The sequence below is a fragment of the Electrophorus electricus genome, chromosome 16 (genome assembly GCF_013358815.1).
Source record: "Electrophorus electricus isolate fEleEle1 chromosome 16, fEleEle1.pri, whole genome shotgun sequence".
NCBI lineage: Eukaryota > Metazoa > Chordata > Actinopteri > Gymnotiformes > Gymnotidae > Electrophorus > Electrophorus electricus.
The window spans coordinates 15504764-15523827 of record NC_049550.1 but is presented as its reverse complement, the minus strand read 5'-3'; the positions used below and the strand labels follow the sequence as shown (position 1 = coordinate 15523827).

Genomic DNA, 19064 nt, shown 5'->3' with positions numbered 1-19064 from the left:
GGGTTCCATTGACTCAAGTCTTTCAACAGTGGGACAAAACATGAGGGTCTCGTCTGGAGCATCCATTAGTTCTGTGGGAGTTAATGGGCTGCACATCTCCTTCCCACAAAACCTTCCTTCAGTGTGTTACACCTGTCACTGACTGTGGAATACATTTTCACCATCAATTTGTGAATATTCCCAACTCACAATTTAATCTTCTGGGTTATGACATAATGTCTAAATTAGATATCACCCATTATACCAGATGTCTCTAGTATAAAAAATATAATTTCCGACACACACACACACTCTTCACCGTGGTTGATCTTTGCTCTGCCTTCTTTAGTATCCCTGTGCAGGCCGACACAGCCCATTTTTTGCTTTTTATATTCAGAAATAAACAATTATCCTGCACTAGCTTAACTCGGACTAGGTTGATGGGGCTTTCAGACCTGTGGGATTCCTATTGGAATTTATGGCACCAGGTCTTCCTGTGTGTTCACACTCTGTGGCTGCTGCTGCTGCTGAGAAAATACTAGTCATCAGATCTCCAAGGTGTTAAACACATCAGCCACACAACATGACAGCTCAGAGGTGTAGCGTCTGTGAAACATTTTGACATGAACTAGTAGTTTGACTGTTAAACACTCTTCTCTGCAGGGCTCTTCAGCCTTCATGCTGCATCAATCTGTCTCTCCTGAATTCAGCTTGGATACTGGAGGAACACAGTGGTTTGCTCTTATTCATACATGTAATCTGTTCAAAGATAAGCCTCTGATTATTTACAACTTCATTTGTCATTATTTGTGAACATTACACTTTCCTTCCACACAAAGAGAAAATGAAAATATATTCACTGTAATTGCTAATCCCCCCTTTGACAGAGGCAAAACACAGCTCATAACATGCAAACCTCATCTGAATGAGATCAAATGCAGACCTCAGCTGAATCAGATCAAATGCAGACCTCAGTTCAGTCAGCAAATATAAGTTGATGTCGCTTGCATGAAAGATGGGTTACATCCATGTGGGTTAAATAATGTAAAACAGAAAGCAGGTAATTACAAAAACATTTCTCTAGATGGCAGTGTAAGATAAGCATGGGTAATTTTGCATATGTATAAAGTAGGAGTACTGTCCAAGGTTCTGAAAATAGCAGCTCTAGGGTGCAGGAGCTTATTTGAGTTCAAGAGTGCTGCGTCAAATATAACTGGCATCCACTTAATACCACAATGAAAAAAAGGTTTGCTGGTTCAAGCCCCAACATTGCCAAGCTGCCACTCTTAGGCCCCTGAGAAAGGCACGTAATCCTCAATTGCTTGAATTGTAGTCTGTCACAAATGTAAGCTGTGAACCTGATCAGCATACAGCTTGACACTCAGCACCCCCTGCACTTCACAATCCAGTTTTGATGCTTTCAAAGGTTGTGTGGCAAATTGGTTGTGTGGGAAATTGCTAGGATATGCCTCCTCTTATATCTTAGCTGATGTAATCTGCATTTCTCTGTACAGTTAGAAGGCTCCACTAATGTAATACTCCCATGTCATGCTTCCCCTATTCTAGCATAGCAATACCCTTGGCAACCTGCCTCATGTCTTTGTTTTGATTTCGAGGTTTAGTTTCTTGTTTCGTTTTTCTCTACCCCTTATTAGTTTCAGGTGTTTCTTATTATCCTCTTGTTAGCCTGTGTATTTAAGGCCTGTGTTGGCCATGTTTCATCGCTGGTCATTGAGTTCCTCTATGATATCTTGTCTGGTTGTTGTGATCATCCTGTACAATATATTGGTCTGCGTTCTCTGGTCAGTGTTTCCCACTTATATCTCTGTGTTGTGTTTGTTATTGTATTCCAGATCTGTTCTATTCAGTTGTTCATCTCTGGACTGTAATTCTGACATACATCTCTAACACTCAGTATAAATCTCTACTCAGCATTTGTGTCTGCCCTCTATTGCTCTGCTTTACCGTTTCCACTGTGAAGGTGAGCACTCCATCTTAAAATCCCTCTTTCTAAAATCAAAATATAAAGTTTGCTGTGTAGCTGCTTATAACTTTTCAAATGATTTGGCTTGTTCAAATTCTTATGCATTTGTGATTTGCAGTGGTTTCATCCATGTCATCCATTGAAATGATCTGTACTAAAAAACTTTGCCAAATTAACAGTAACTTTAATAGTATCATTATGAATTCTCGAATAAATTGCTTTAATAAATAGTGATGTAACATACTTCTAGCTCAAACTCGAACTTGTTTCTGATTATCACATACCACATTTCCTGTGTAAAGAGTCACTAATTTCTGCTAATTCTGAAGCCCTTCTCCCACCCTGCTACAAGGCTTATGGATCTCCTCCCACTTTGGGGTTTAACTCAGAAGAGAGGAGAGAAGTGAAGCTATAAGATAACCCCCACTCAATTATGGGGCCCAGACTTCTCTAATGACCTCTTTCATGCATCATATGTATGTTTCAGGAGTCTTTGGAACAAAATGGAGTGTGAAGTACAACCAAACTGAAACATGTGTTTTACAAGGGTCTATAGTGAATGGCACTTATACATACCCAAAACACCTTGAAGTGAAAGAGGAATTTGGGATCACAGAGATAGGATAGAAGTGTTGTTTATCTCAGACTGAATAATGTAACAGAGGAGGATGAATGTAACTACTACTTCTGATTCAGGACAAATGTACCCAAAGAAAAATGGCTGGGAGATCCTGTCAAGGTCATAGGTGGGTTAAATCCATGATTCCCCATTTTCTCACTGTGATGCACAGTGTCCCTTTGCCCAGAGGAATTTGAGTGTTGAAGCTCATTTATGACTATGTTGGGCCATAATATTATACTCAAAGTCACAGGTGAGATGATCACCATTTTCTAACTGTGATGCACATTTGCACTAAAGGGGTTTGAGGGTAATTAAGCTGATTAATGAGTTGTTAAAGCTAATTTTGGGCTATGCTCATATATTCTTTGTACTACACAATTTGATTTTAGCAAATGCCAAAACTAAATTAAAGTAAATTAAAGTTTCAAATTAAAGTAAACAAAAGAAAGGTGACCGCAATATCATGGTATTTTTTGCCTGATATTTTCCTGCATGATTTAAAGGATCTTCTAATTCTTCTAGCCCTCCATTAGTATCTCATTGTACAAGAGCTCCTTGTGAACACTCCTTCTGAAGTGACAGAGAGAGAACATTCATACAACATTCAACTGGTACAAAAATGGACGTCCTTTATCCTCTAATACAAACCCACTCCACCTGCAGCCAGTCAGCAGTGAGGATGCAGGCAGTTATATGTGTGCTGTAAGAGGATATGAACATCTCCCCTCTCCTGCTCAAACTCTCACTGTCAGATGTGAGTTTACATTGTTTGATTATATAATATAAACTATTACTAAATGAATTTCACAGTTAAAATGTAAAACACAATGAAACACGAAAGAGTCACTAAATCTTCAACATGTATAGATCTCAGACCCTCGCTGGTACACAGGCAGCCCTTACAGACCACATCCACCAATCACTGCACACATTCACTTCCCCAATCCAAATCACCTGTTTACTTGAATAATCACCTAGACCAAGACCTCATTTATCTGCACCCTATTTAAACCCCACAGGTGCCTGAGTTCAGTGCGTTACAATGATGGCCCCTTGTCTCAAGTTAAAGGCTCTGCTTAGTAAGTTACTTTGAAAATGTATTTTCTGTCTTTGGTTGCATTTGGGAATTAAACAATTATGCTCCTCACTTGCACCTTGCTCTTTTTCATGACGTCACAATAGAATATCTTTAATTTGAGACATTTTATTATCAAATTCGTTCTTTACATGGTGTTATTTATGCCTGATTTAAGGTGAAAACATTAGTAATGGTAGCACAACCATACATCATCTCCATCTCCAAAATCAGTTCTTAGAACAGTGGATAATGCAAGTTCAAATACAAGTCAGCTAATGAACGTTTATATAGACACTACACAGCTGTAACTACATGGTTTTGTATCACTGGTTGATGTTTACCATAACTGTAGTCTCCCTGTTCCTCCTTTCAGGCAGAATATGCTATATTCATTTCTTCACATTCTCTCCTTTTGTGGGTATTAGATCCTCCAAATAATGTCTTTTTATCCATCTGTGAAATAGTGAAGTGACTCTGACTTGCAACAATGCCACCCCACCTGTGCAGAACTACACCAGATATAAAGAAGGAGGAACCAACCTACACAAAAGAAAATACACACAAAACTACATTTACTCCCTAAGTGGAAAACCGATCAAACCACATCCCAAAACAAAATGGCAGTCACTCCCTACTTACCAGTGACCACTCAACAAAAGGAAAAAGTTGAATATATACAAATGTACAACTGCAGACTAACTATTAGAGCAGACAAGAGTAAAGTGAAAACTGGAAGCAAGGTCATACACCAGGTCAACTATCATGAACTTTCTCTCTCTCTCTCTCTCTCTCTCTCTCTCTCTCTCTCTCTCTCTCACACACACACACTATTTCTGTTTTGTATTTTAATTCTCTGCTTCACAGAATGTAAAAAGTGAATTTTTGATTTTATTAGATTATTATAAATAATGCTGCACCTAATCTATCAGTAGGATTACTGAAGTAATAAGCACACTTTTCTACTCAAACAAAGAAAACCCACGAGCATATTTCTGCTGAACCATCAGTGTGGACATGTAGGTTTCTTCAATCAGTTTTGTGTTCCACATTTGTAGTTCTCAGAAAACCTTGCGGTTTAAGCTACAGCTCAAAATGAGGTCTAACTTTTCTGGTGGAAATTCTACTGGAATTCAACACATTGTGACTAAAAGTTATTCATTTGTATTCCAAATCTTTCTTTACATATTTTGGGTGTTTACCATTAAATAGGAGCTGTATTTTATTTAGAAAAAAGGTACAAAAAACAAGTTAATGAATACTGGAAATATACAGTACACAGCTTTCTTAGGCATTAGGCTACTTTACATTGTCATAACTATATAGAATCTGCAGGAATAGATTATTATTAATTTTAGATAACACAAAAATGTGATTTTATTTTCATTTTGTTATGACATTTGAATGAGCGTGCATGTGTTTGTGTGTCCATTGTTATTCCAAATATCCTTGTATTCTGATATTTTTTCCTGTGTGTCCTTTTATAGGCCTTGAGGAAACACCACTAAGAGAATCATCCCTGAGAAATATCACACTTGCAGCTATGGCCCAATTGTAACGTTTACTGCAGTAACATTTACTAGGCGAGAAGCAAAATGCCAACGCAGGAGGCTTTTAATGAACAAAGGAAACAAAACATGAGAGGCTAACAAACAGAGACACGGGAAAACACTGAGACAAATTAACACACGAACTAAGCAAACAGCAAAACAATGACAAGGTCAGTGACAGTGACAACAACTAGAAACTTAACCGAACATGCCAAAATAACTGACAAACTGGAAGACAAAACAAAGCCAGGGCTTAAATAACCAAGACTTATAAACTAACCAGACACAGGCGAACATCATTACAGGTGGAGATACAGACCAGAGAGCGGAACAGATTAAACCAAAACAAGCACTGGGAAAGAGGAACAGGTAAAAGGAATGACAGGCATGGAGAAAATGAAACTAAGGAACGGAACAACCAGGAAGTAAAGGAAAACAAAGACACGACAGGGAAATCATGTAAACAGGGATGCCAGAAGGGGGCCCATACGTGACACCAGTGCAGTCAAAAGAGTGAGAAATAGAGAGGGGAAGAATAAATTTAACATGTAGTTTCCTCCAGCAGAAAAGCTTTTCAGTGTTTTACATTAATGATTAATACTCAGAAAATGTTAAAATAAAAGCGTCCTTTGCATTTTTATTGCAAGGATGAAAAATAACCTTCTTATTATTTTGCTAATCTAAATAATTAAATGAACCTCATGCGAATAAAAAATAGTCACTACTATTTTAATACTATATTCATTCATTCATTCATTCACTCATCCCTTCATTCATTCATTCATTTAGTCCATTTATTTTAATGCAGTTTCCTCCAAAGCATCGTAATGAAATCTAAGGGCATTTTCTCAGTTTTTGAATATTTTATTAAAAAGCTGCAAATGAGTAGCTCTGCACACTCCTCTTTCTGTCATACTCTAACATCCCTGTTTATGTGTGTAAGTCCATTCAGATTGGTTGGTCAGTCCTGACGTAACATGACGCTGTCAAAATTTAATTTAGTTCTAGAGTGGGAATCTCTGAGAACACGTCCTTTTGGGGGGAACTACATCTGAGTGTTTTAACTGGCACAGTGTATATATGATGTTAAGTATTTGGTTGGTCAGTTCTTAGTGAGGAATCTGGTTGCATCCAGATTGTGAACCTCAGGCACCTGAAGAGAGCGTCTGAGCTGCAGTGAGACACAGAGTCAGTTTGTAGTTAGATAGTATGTGTAATTTATAGACTACCTGTGTTTGACAAGAAGAGCAAGCACAGGGAAAAAAGAGGAAGAACAATAACAAAGGCAAATGTGGTCTTTGGCAAGCAAAGCAGGCATCAAATGAAGAAGTTACATGGTAGCAGAATATGTGGACTTAGGTCAGCATTATTTCTTATACTTGTAAGCATGCATAGAGAGAAAACAGATACATTTTATTCTTACTTTGCTGTCTTTTACTGTAGCAGAATAACAACAGAGAATAAAAAGGCAAAACATTCCAGTCAAGGCCAGTTTATCTGGAGAAATTTCCTGGTCTGACCACACCATGTTTTACATGTTTTTACAAATGTAAAAACATGTGGCAAATATTCATTTCTCCTGGAAGTGATATGCAGATTATTTACAAAAATATGAAATCACCTTTGCCATTGGTTAAATCAGTTACATTTAGCTGACACTTTTATACAAAGTGACTTACAATTATGACTGAGTACAACTTGAGGGTTAAGGGATTTACTCAGGAGCCCCAGCAGTGTCAACCTGGCAGCGGTGGGGCTTAAACCAGCAACCTTCTGTTTACAAATGAAGTACCTGAACCACTGAGCTACCACTGTCCAATCATCCTTTGTTAGTAGTAATAACAAGCCAAGTTAATTAGAAACATGAGGTATTGAGTACACAGCTATCTAACAGGAGCCAGGAGCCAGTCCAAACAGGAGCCAGTCCAAATGCCCATAGTTTACATCGAACAACTCTGACATCCTCGTGTTGTTAAGTGAAATGACACTGATGGTGTGGTGACAGTGTGACTTTCCCAGGAACAGCAGAATGGGGGATGGACTTCTAGCAGAAGGGTGACTCCCTATGCGGATATGACCCATTTAACAACAGTTAGGTAGATTGGGGTGTTTTTCCATCTGCTGGACAGGGAGAGGCACACCACACAGTACTGGTGCTGTGTCACATTTACAGCTATTTCCAGGGACAAGGCACACACGATGTTCCCTTTGCACCATAGGAGGCCCTTCAGTCTGAACATCAGCATAATAAGATTCAACATGGATTACCTGCATACAGACATACAACAAAACACACATAGAGACAATAGTACACCCTAACTGGGGGCCTCTTTAATCTACTAGCATATATCAACAGAGGCTGAGCATCAGTCAGTACAGCTGTTTGGATTATCACAATAACAGTAGTGGATTGTGTGTAGTGAGCCTCAACAAATCTCCTAGGAAGCAAACATTCGATTATGAAACTGTCATGAAACTGTCTTGAATTTGTTAAAAAATAAGAGAGAAACAAATTGTGTAGTACAATTAATATATCAGAGTAACCCTTAATCAATTTAACAACTCTCAGTAATCATCTTAATTAAACTCAAATGCATTTACATGAAGTGAGAATGTGAATCATAGATAAAAATAGGCATTAATGAACTTTAATGAATGAACATTAATGAATAACAGTAGCGGATTGTGTGTAGTGAGCCTCAACAAATCTCCTAGGAAGCAAACATTCGATTAGCACTTTGCCATCTGGTGAGAATTTCAAGGAGTGCTGCAGTATAATCAGAGATAATCGTGTGTAAATTACCAGCTAGCATGGGGCCTGGTTGGCCCTTTACCCACAACATGGGAAATGGTCTTCCCATCAAAACTTTGAAAGGAGACATTTTCATGACTGAGGCCAGTAGAGGATGTGAAACCTCCAGTCGATCATAGATATATACGCACAGATATTTGCAGAGCTGCTGAGTGACTCTTGATGTGAATGCTGGGCCCTTATCACTGTTGTTAGAATGCAGTATTCCATACATAGGTATTATATCTCTTGCCACAACTCTTACTATTGTTCTCACATTTTCCTTTGCACTCAGGAATACCTCAGGCCATTTAGAAAATTGATCAATCATCATAATAATATTTTTCTGCTGAATCAGCTAGTAATGCTCTGCTTCGTTGCTTATGGTTGGGGTGTCATATCCTGTTACTTTGATAACTGCTAAATGACTGGGAAGCTTGCAGTCAGGCTGCAATGAGAGTGGAATGTGATATGATCTTTCCCTCTACTGCCCTAAACCGGTTCTGTGGCCAAATCCATCAGAAATCATGGGAGACACCACATGCATGTCGACTGTGTGTGTACATAGTGAGGGGCTTATCCTTGAACAGATGAATAACATGCATGAATAAGAGCAAACCACTGTGTTCCTCCAGTGTCCAAGCTGAATTCAGGAGAGAAAGCATTTGATGCAGCATGAAGGCTGAAGAGCCCTGCAGAGAAGAGTGTTTAACAGTCAAACTACGAGTTCATGTCAAAATGTTTCATAGCCACTACACCTCTGAGCTGTCATGTTGTGTGGCTGCTGTGTTTAACACCTTGGTGATCTGATGACTAGTATTTTCTGAGCAGCAGCAGCATGACTCCAACAGTTACAGGCAAAATGTAGAAGTGACCTGCTGAGAGAAACAGACATACACACACTATTGTTCATAAACACAATATAGGGCTTTTGTAATTTGATTAGCAAAGGAATAAGTAAATGAACTGATGAATGAAAAATGAAACATAACTGTCTGTCTGTCTCACCCTTTAAAGTGACATCTATTGAAGCTGATTTCAGCATCCCATGTTCATTCTGAGCTACACAGTAGTACCAGCCGCTGCTATTAGAGCTGATGGAGAGGTTGTAAGTCTGTCCAGATCCTACAGGTGAGGTTCCTCCTTCTTTAAACCAGTTATAGTTCTGCACAGGTGGGTTGGCATCACTGCTGCAGGTCAGAGTCACTGAACTGTCCTCCACTATTTCACCAGAGGGACTGATGGACACCAACTACAGGCTACAGATTACAGACTACAGGCATGATCTGCATCAACCAGTGGTGCAAAGACATGTAGAGTTACAGCTGCGTAGTGTTTATATCCAGGTTCATTAATGGACTTGTATCCTCTACTGTTCTAAGAGCTGATTTTGGAGATGTTGTATAGTTGTCCCACCATTACTAATGTCTTCACCTTAAATCAGACAATAACACCATGAGGATAATGCATTTTATAGTAATGAAATGCCTCATGTACTCAAAGTAAAGAATATATATATATATAATTCTAATAAGACTACTACCTCATTGTATTTTTTACATTTTAACTGAGAAATGAGCTGAAATTGGCAATGAAATGAACTTAGCAATAATCCGATAATCATATAATGAAACCAACATTGTAAACTCACCTCTGACCGTGCGAGTTTGAGCAGGAGAGGGGAGATGTTCATATCCTCTTACAGCACACATATAACTGCCTGCATCCTCACTGCTGACTGGCCGCAGGTGGAGTGGGTTTGTATTGGAGGATAAACGACGTCCATTTTTGTACCAGATGAATGTTGGACTGTCAGTCAGACTGCAGGTGGTTGTACACGTCAGAACTGCTGCTTCTCTCTCTATTGCTTCAAGAAGAGTGTTCACAAGGATCTCTAAGACAATGAGAAAATCATCAAACCAAACGGATGGAAATCCATCACAATTAGACAGCCTTTAAATCACCCAGAAAAACTTCACGCAATTAAGAAAATTATTCTGCTGTCATGAAACTGTCTTGAATTTGCTAAAAAAAAAAGCAAAACAAATTGTATAGTACAACTAATATATCAGAGTAACCCTTAATCAGTGTAACCACTCTCAGTAATCAGTTTAATTAAACTCAAATGCATGTACATGAAGTGAGAATGTGCATCATAGTTAAAAATAAGCATTAATGAACTTCAAGACTCAAATTCATCTGAGTAAAGGGACACTTTGCATCATAGTCAGAAAATTAGGAATTCAAGATTTAACCCACCTGTGACATTGATTTTGACAGGATCTCCCAGCCATTTTTGATCACTTACATTTGTTTTGATTCTGAAGTGATAGGCATGTTCATCCTCTTTCGTTACATTAATCAGTTTGAGGGAGAAGTGTTGCTGTTTATCTTCATAACACTGGACCCTTCCTGAGTCATTAGTCGGTCTCCAATATACAGGCTTGTCTTCTTGTGGATTGAAATCCACTTTGACCCAAAATTCCTCGTTCACATCAAGCCCTGCTGGGTATGTATAACTGCCATTGATGAACACCGTGGACACTTTTAAAACACATATTTTAGTTGGGTTATACTTCACACTCCATTCTGTTCCAAAAGCCCCTGAAACATATGATGCATGAAAGAGGTCATTAGAAGAGTCTGGGCCCCATAAGAGAGTGGGAGTTATCTTCACTTCTCTCCTCTCTAACTCCAGCAGCTACTGCAGAACTCTGAGCTGATTCTGAGCTAAACCACAAAGTGAGAAGAGCTTGTAGCAGGGTGGGGGAGAAGCTTTGGGAGAAGTGGACACTAGTGATTCTGAACAACTTAACGCTCAGTCACATAATATATGAGGTTGAGTCAAGAGAAAAACAAACAAAAATATATCTGCACTTTGTAGTTATAGTGGGGTTGTAAATTTTAATCTTACCACAGTGTGCTCTTAATCTAAGACTGCCCTAAACTTGAGAAAAACCACAAAGCCCTCAGCAAGCTCTGTAGCAGTGGTGTGGGGGATGTGGGGGGATTTGGTAACCAGTTTATCCCTACTCTTCAATTTATGGGTCCGTTTTTCATACTAATTGTAAACAGGATGTAGATGGGCAGCCTGCGTTATCAGGGAGATGATAACCAAACGTTCTTCTCTTGAAGAATGCATTCTTGCACCCTCTGGTGGGAAAATAATTAATTGCTTAAACTTACTGGCAGAACAGTTTCATTGCTGTTTAAATGTGAGTACTGAGAGTTTAATTGAAATATCTCATTATCTAACCCCCCGCCCCACCAATTTTCAGAAAATTAGGAGCAATTCAGAATATAAGGATCAGTAAGTCATGATCAGTCATGTCAGTTCCACTACTGTAATAAAATCAAATCAAATTACGCAACTGAAGCTGGCTGACACAATATGTTTCAAAATAGTTTTGAGCAGGCTGTCATTACAAGTGTCTGTCTCTAACAGTTGGATGGTTCTAAGGGATGCATCCCAACTGCATAGAACCAGTCATTTTTGTGTATGGTTTGGAAGGACAGTATTGTCCCATAATGCAATGCAAAATGGAAAGGGAGGAGCTATTCTAATAAATCTACACACATCATTTGTAAAAAAGGGTAGACAATGACAAGTTTAGTATTGATGGTGGCTGATGTTATTGATGGTGGCTGATGTTTAAATGTGACTTAGATTACTCTTACTTTAGTAAAATTATTAATAAATATAATAAATCCAATTACTTTTACAAACAAAGCAAAGAACTTGATATTTACTGAAAATATACATTCATGGTTGTTTTTGTAATCCAATTCATAATTGTAGCATCATAGTGGCTATAGTTTTGGCTTTTAAGCACAATTTAATGTGACTGCAAGTGTGTGTGTGTGTGTGTGTGTGTGTGTGTGTGTGTGTGTGTGTGTGTGTGTGTGTGTGTGTGTGTGTGTGTGTGTGTGTGTGAGTGTGTGTGAATCAGCTGCTTAGGGATGGAACCCACCCTGAATGGTTAACTGAAGGCCAGACACTCCTGATCCTGAAGAGCCCCCAGAAAGGAAACAATTCCATCCAATTACCGGCTGATAACATGCCAATAACATGAGTTAACATCAAGTGACTACTAAGGAAAATTATTAGTAAATAATTAGTAGTAAATAATTAATAAAATTATCAACAAGAGCCACCTCCTCTACATGGATGATATCAAGCTGTATGCCAGAAGTGAAAGAGACATTGACTCAGTAATTCATCTCAGGATATACAGCAGCGACATCGGAATGTCATACAGATCTGATAAGTGTGGATGTATGAGTGAGGCCAGTCCTGAGAAGTCAGCTGAATGGGAGGAACAAGATCTGAGCTATGAACAAGGATGATCTACCAGTCATCAGACACCCCACTGGCATAATTAGCTGGCCTAATGAGGAGATAAAAGCCACCGACATCAAGACAAGGAAACCCCTCACAATGCACAGAGGGTTTCAGTCCAAATCCATCACTCTGAGATTATACACTAAGGGGAAAGAGGCTGAGGACTAGTGAGTGTCAGAGCCACTATCCAAGATGAAACAACCAAGATCCAGTACACCAGGATGTTGGCCCCAAGTGAAGAAGTGCTTAGTGAGTACCTCAGAAACAGACATGTTGACATTTTACAATGAAAAGCCATGTATGTAAGTAATGTAGTGCAAGAAATAACAAGGACAACAAAACGTTAACAACTTTCAGATTTATGTTCTATAAAGTCTTCCAACTGCCAAACCAGTTTTTGTCCAGCAGATGGCGATATAACCCTGTGCTTACAAACCCCCTAAGGGTGAGTGTGTGTGTGCGTGCGTGTGTGTATGTATGGGTGGGTTGATGGGTGTGGGTGTGGTTTTTATGATGTGTGGAGAGTTTGAAAACTGATAAGATGCTTCTCATCACATCTCATCATGTCTCATCATGTCTCACCACGGCTCTGCTTTCACACATTTCAGTCAGGAGCTGTAGCAGGTCTGCAGGAGGCAATCAGAGCTCTGGGGACAAAGTTGTCAAATAAATATTATAGACAATGATGAAGATTATTCATCTTGGTATCTGTCTCTTTCTCTCAGGTAAGTTGTTCCTCCCCTTCAGAAGCTTACAGTGTTTGAAGGAAAGCAGTGGGTGGCAAAATTTACAAAGTTACATCCTTGTGCATTGTAACCTTGTTTGACAGCAATAAGATACAAAACATCTGGCGTTTGGATATTATTGGATATTAAAGAGAGACAATCACATTTAAGTGTATTCATAAGTGGGCTCAAGGTAATAGGAGGTCGTCGACTCAGATAAGCCATCCAATGGGAAATACAGCCTGATGGATGAAGGGACAGACTTCACTGTGACTATCACTCGACTGGAGAGGGCGGACTCTGGTAAATACTGGTGTGGGGTGGACATAATCTTTGTTAACACATAATGATGTCATCCTTAAAGTTTTAGATGGTAAGCTTTTAACATTATAGAGATCATTTAGTTTATAAAGATGAAACTACCATTTTAACAATGGCTGATGATACAAACTCTGATAAATAATTACAGAAGTGTCTTTTCATACTTCTCCTCTCTCTCTCTCTCTAGGACAGCACCACAAACCTTTGCTACGTCAACCTCTCAGTCTCCTTCTCCAACCACAATCAGTTTTGTGAGAAACATTTCAATATCTGTCACCACCAATGCTACAGGTACACACACACAAACATACACATGCTGTATTCTGTAAATAACCATTCAACTAGTAAATTTCTCTGGACTGACGTTTCATCTCTTAGTTTCTGTTCACATTAGTATATCAGGTATATGATGACCAAAACTCTGGTAAGAATGTTCTACTATTTTATTTTCCCAGTTTAAGAACATTCAGAACCCCAGAAATCATATTCACAACCTCCCACACATGCACTTACAGACACATAATGTAATGTAAAACAACAGGCCTCAGATGTGGTTTTTGTCACCATGGTTACAGAGTAAAAACAAAACAAACAAACAAACAAAAAAAACCACATGTGGAATACATCATTCTTTCAACTGCCTCAGAGGACAACCTGCCATGGTTTTGTTCAGGAAGCTGTGTGAAGAAAGAGGTAGCAGGCCAGTGTATTGTGTGCATGGAGGTTGCACTGCAAGACTCATTAACACATTCAGTTTCATTCTGTTGTGGAACAGAAAAAACACTGAAAACAGTGACTAAGGAAAAAAAGTAAAAGAAGACGTGTTTCTTTTGACAGTTTGGCAGCTTCATCTCACTGTCTCACTGTGTGTTGTTGATGACGTCTGTGGTTTGGATGCTTATGTTTTTGTCCTTACATTACAAGGGTAAGACTTTCAGTAGAATCACACACATTTGCTTGGACATCTAGACTGCAGGCACATTTTTATAGATTTCTTGTACAGTAAGTCTGTTTGATCTTAATGACATTCATTCATTACATTTTATTATGTAATGTGGTTTTCACATTTCTATACTTCATGTGTTTGTGTGAGCATTACTCTCTAGCCTTGACCTAAGAGACACAGTTTAGCTCTTCAGTTTGGTAATCCCGAGGCTTCTTCCTTACACCCCATGTGTGGTCTAGACCTGTGTACTGTGAAGCTGATTTTAGACAATATATTTTGTTAAATTCACTGTATAAAAACAAAAATGAATGAAAACAGAATATCTGAATCTTTTTCATTGACCTGTTTTCTTTTATCCAGTATGTACCCACCCCCTTTTAGAGCCTTTGGTGATGTCTTGGTGTCATCCAGGAAGCGGACAGGTGAGTGACGAGGGGGTTAGCCAATAACATATTCAAGTCATAAAAAAACATCATGATATATGAAGAATGTTATGTCTTCATTTTGGCTTTAAGAAATACTGATCCCCAAATGAAGTCTCTAACCCTAGTGTTTTAAGAAGTTTTCTATGTTATCTGTCCACAGTTTGAGGTGTCTGACTATGAGGGGGATCAATTTGGAAACCAGAACTCAGTGAGCCAGAATCAGACTCCAGAAGCTGACACTGAGCTAGATGATGAGAACATTCATACTGGTACCACAGGCTATGAGAACGTTCACACCGGTACCACAGACTATGAGAAACTTTTCACTGCCACGAGGTTTTCTGTACAAAATATATATACATTACAGTGATGACTGATTGACTGAAGCACAGCTTTCTCTCAGCATCAGCTGTTAAAAATTATATATTGTATGTTATACACATACACAAAAAAAAAAAAACCTTTAGCCATAAATGAAGTAGCTGGCATGCGCTTCATATCTTGGTGCGGATAGTTGTTTGTGCTGCACAGTTGTGTTTCTGCTGTGCCTGATGTATGGCTGGGCAATGTTTTGAGATCTCTGTGGTGAGTACAAGTGAAAGGACACCAGGTCTGTCCCCCCAGAAAGATTCTGAAGAGATTCCACCTTCCTCTACAACTTCAGTCAACAGTGAACACATGAGAGTAGCGAGACAATGACACCCAAATCGAAGTTCAGTATAATCCCAGGTCATAAGCCTAAAAAAACTTACATAGACATACATGCACAAAAAAAAAAAAAGAAAACAGATTACTTTCATAAAAGGTCAGGGCATCTTACATTTATTCATGCAAATCTAAAAATCTTCAAATAACCATGTTTAATTACATCGGTATGAGGTAAGGAAATACATTTTAAAATTTCTACAACCGAAACAGCAATATGACAAATCGTCAAAATGAGATATTTGTGTTATTAAAATTAGATATTTGTGTTATTCCAAAGTCCTGACTGAAAAATGTGGAATTTTACATTTTGACCCAGATCCAGGCAATAAAATATGGTTGTCATACCTTCAGCCACTTCACCCAACAATCTCTCTCTCTCTCTCTCTCACACACACACACAGGCACACAGACACATACATACGTTTCCTGTAGACATACGTTTCCTGTAGACTTTATTACTATGGCGATGGTCTCTGTATTGTTTTCTCAGTGTCTGCAAGAAGAATGAGAGTACAAATGAAAGTGTGCTGCAGCAGAATTTGAACACACATACAAACCACATACTGATGCATACATAAACACATACAAATCACACAATGATGCATACATAGACACACATACAAACATGGACACGCATACACACACTGGCAGTCATGCATTTAAATAGATCAATAATCCTCCTCACTAATACACTACATTCTAGCACATTTTTTCCTAAGTAACTTCATACTAATATAGCAACTGCCAGTCATTCTGTTTGTCAGTTCTAATGGTATAACTATATAGTTATAGTTATGGTTTATAAACATATAGTTATAATAATGGAGAAACTAATGGATTCTTACTCATGTGTACCGTCACTGCCAGTGATTGTACCTGTCATGCATAATTTATCAGCCACCATCTAACTCGTCTCTTAACAGCTCATGACTCATCACAGGACGGCTGCAGCACTGGGTATGGCCACTGGGGGAGCCTATTCTGAACACATCGGGATGCTCATATGGTAGTGGCTTGATCATATGCAAATATTCTATATTGTCCTGTATGAATGTGACCAGTGTGTAAGTATATATAGATATGTATATGTGTATGAATGTGTGCATGTATGTCCAGTGACGGTTGTTGCTCTGTCTTGGTCTTAACCTACCCTACATAACGTGCAGTCGCACAGGTGGCTGCAGATTCTGATGAGAATATGCTGTGTGCACATTGGCTGCTGCTTCTCATCTGTTTGCGAGTCATTGCAAAAGCTGATATCTGTCTGTAAAGTATCCTTGAGTTGGAGATAGGTGCTAGGTAAATAATAATAATAATAATAATAAAAAATTAACAGCATCATTAGCATATTTGACTTATCTGTTCATTACCTTTTATTATGACAGACACAGTAGATGAATTCTCAGCTCCATGAGGATTCTGAGCTACACACTAGAAGAATCCATTCTGTAGAACTTTGTAATTCTGTCCAGATCCTACAGATAAAGTTCCTCCTTCTATAAACCAGGTGTGTAGTTCTGCACAGGTGGGTTGGCATCACTGCTGCAGGTCAGAGTCACTGAACTGTCCTCCACTATTTCATCAGTTACTTACACAAAACATTTAGTGTTACTGAATGAGACCCATGTCTATGGTCATTACTGAATTGGCATGTGTATTCTCCACTGTCTTCAGCATAATACAGTCTGGCATAGCCAGTGACTCCTAGGAATAGGCTAGGTGACAACCAAGAATACGTTGTTGACTACTGGAAAGACAGTTGATGGCACGGAAAGATGGCACAGGGGACAAGAAGGGTTAGCAACCCAGCCTGTATCTTTAGTGAGAAAGGACCCCACCAAGTTACGGAAAGCCCTGAAGAGAGATACCCCCAGGAGATCCTGAGATTGGGGGGGGAATGAGATCTCTAATCGAACTGATAAATGGTTAACAACTCATGCAAACGGACTGGCCACGAGTGTAACATGCATTTGCGGAAAGCTGCGCAAGAACCAACATGGCCTCAGAATTCATCAGGCCAGAATGAAATGTTTGGTGCAGGAGACCAAGGTGCAACGCACAAGTCCTGAACCTGGTGAGACACAGGAAGAGCCCGGCCAGGAGTCACCCCACAGAGCCAAGTCCCTCCATGCTCCTGTGTCTCCTATTCCAAGCAGAGTAGTTCCACAGCAGCGGATAAAGTGGCCCCCAGCCAGTAACCAGAGTGTGTGGCTGCAGTTTAACAAGGACGTGTCCAACATCATTCAAGCTATGGCCAAAGGAGATGCAGACAATCGACTTCAAATAATAACTACCATACAACAAGCCCACCACCTATAGCATGAATCGCAGGGCCAGAAAACTACATCAACTGTGCCAGGAGCTTCGAACCCTCAAGAAACAGTACAAGAAATCTAATAAGAAGAAGCAGGCATTAGAAGAACTGCAAAATTTTCTGAGGAAGAAACTGATGACCATATGCAGAGCAGACTGGTATAGGAGGTGGGGAAGAGAGAGAGCCAGGAAGCAAGCCACCTTCATTGCCAATCCCTTTGAGAAGATAAAAAATCTGCTTGGAGGCAAACACAGTGGCTACCTAGAGTTTTCAAGAGAGGAAGTAAATTGTTTCCTCCTGAGCACCCTGAGAGATCTGTTGAGGGAGCAAGAGCTTGAGCCCAACAAAGCTCTCATCAGCCCTGCCCCCCAACAACAGAGTTCAAACTGAGGGAGCCGATTCTGAAGGAGGTGGAGGAAGTGATTAAGAGAGGTCACTCAGCATCCACTCCAGGCCCCAGCAGTGTACCCTACCTGGTCTAATACTGTTGTCCTGAACTTCTCCGGCACTTATGGAGGATCTTGAAGATGATAAGGCGAAGGGGGAGAGTCACTGACCAGTGGAGGTGTGCTGAGAGTTGGATCCCAAAAGAGGAGAACTCGAGAAACATCAACCCGTTTCATTCAATTTCATTATTTAGTGTGGAAGGGACGACGTTTTTTAGTCTCACGAAGACTGACCAAATTTCTCCTCAAGAACAACTTTATTGACACCTCAGTACAGAAAGGTGGGATTCCTGGATGTTTGGAACACACAGGGGTAGTTAAACAGCTCATCAGAGAGGCTCAAGAGAGCAAAGGTGACCTAGTTGTGTTGTGGTTGGACCTGACCAATGTTTATGGGTCCATACCACAAGCTGGTCGAGCTAGCACTTCACCGCCACCATGTTCCCAGTAAGATCAAGGATCTGATCCGAGATTACTACAATAATTTCAGGATGTGGGTCACTTGTGGGTCAGTAACATCAGACTGGCATCGTATTGGGAAAGGAATAATAATTTCTTTGCCCTTGCCATGAACATAAACTTTAGGTATAGTCCTAAAGGTAATTTGATTTAGCTTTTAATAAATAAATGACTTGTATCTGACCGTGAGTTTGAGCAGGAGAGGGGAGATGTTCATATCCTGTTACAGCACACATATAACTGCCTGCATCCTCACTGCTGACTGGCTGCAGGTGGAGTGGGTTTGTACTGGAGGATAAAGGATGTCCATTTTTGTACCAGATGAATGTTGGACTGTCAGACTGCAGGTGGTTGTACATATCAGAACAGTGGTGTGT

General features: G+C 39.6%; 1 pseudogene; it reads left to right on the top strand.

Moving 5' to 3' along the window:
- LOC118242657 overlaps nt 1-18419 on the top strand; it is a 34304-nt pseudogene extending 15885 nt beyond the window's left edge.
- The last annotated feature ends 645 nt before the right edge of the window (nt 18420-19064 follow it).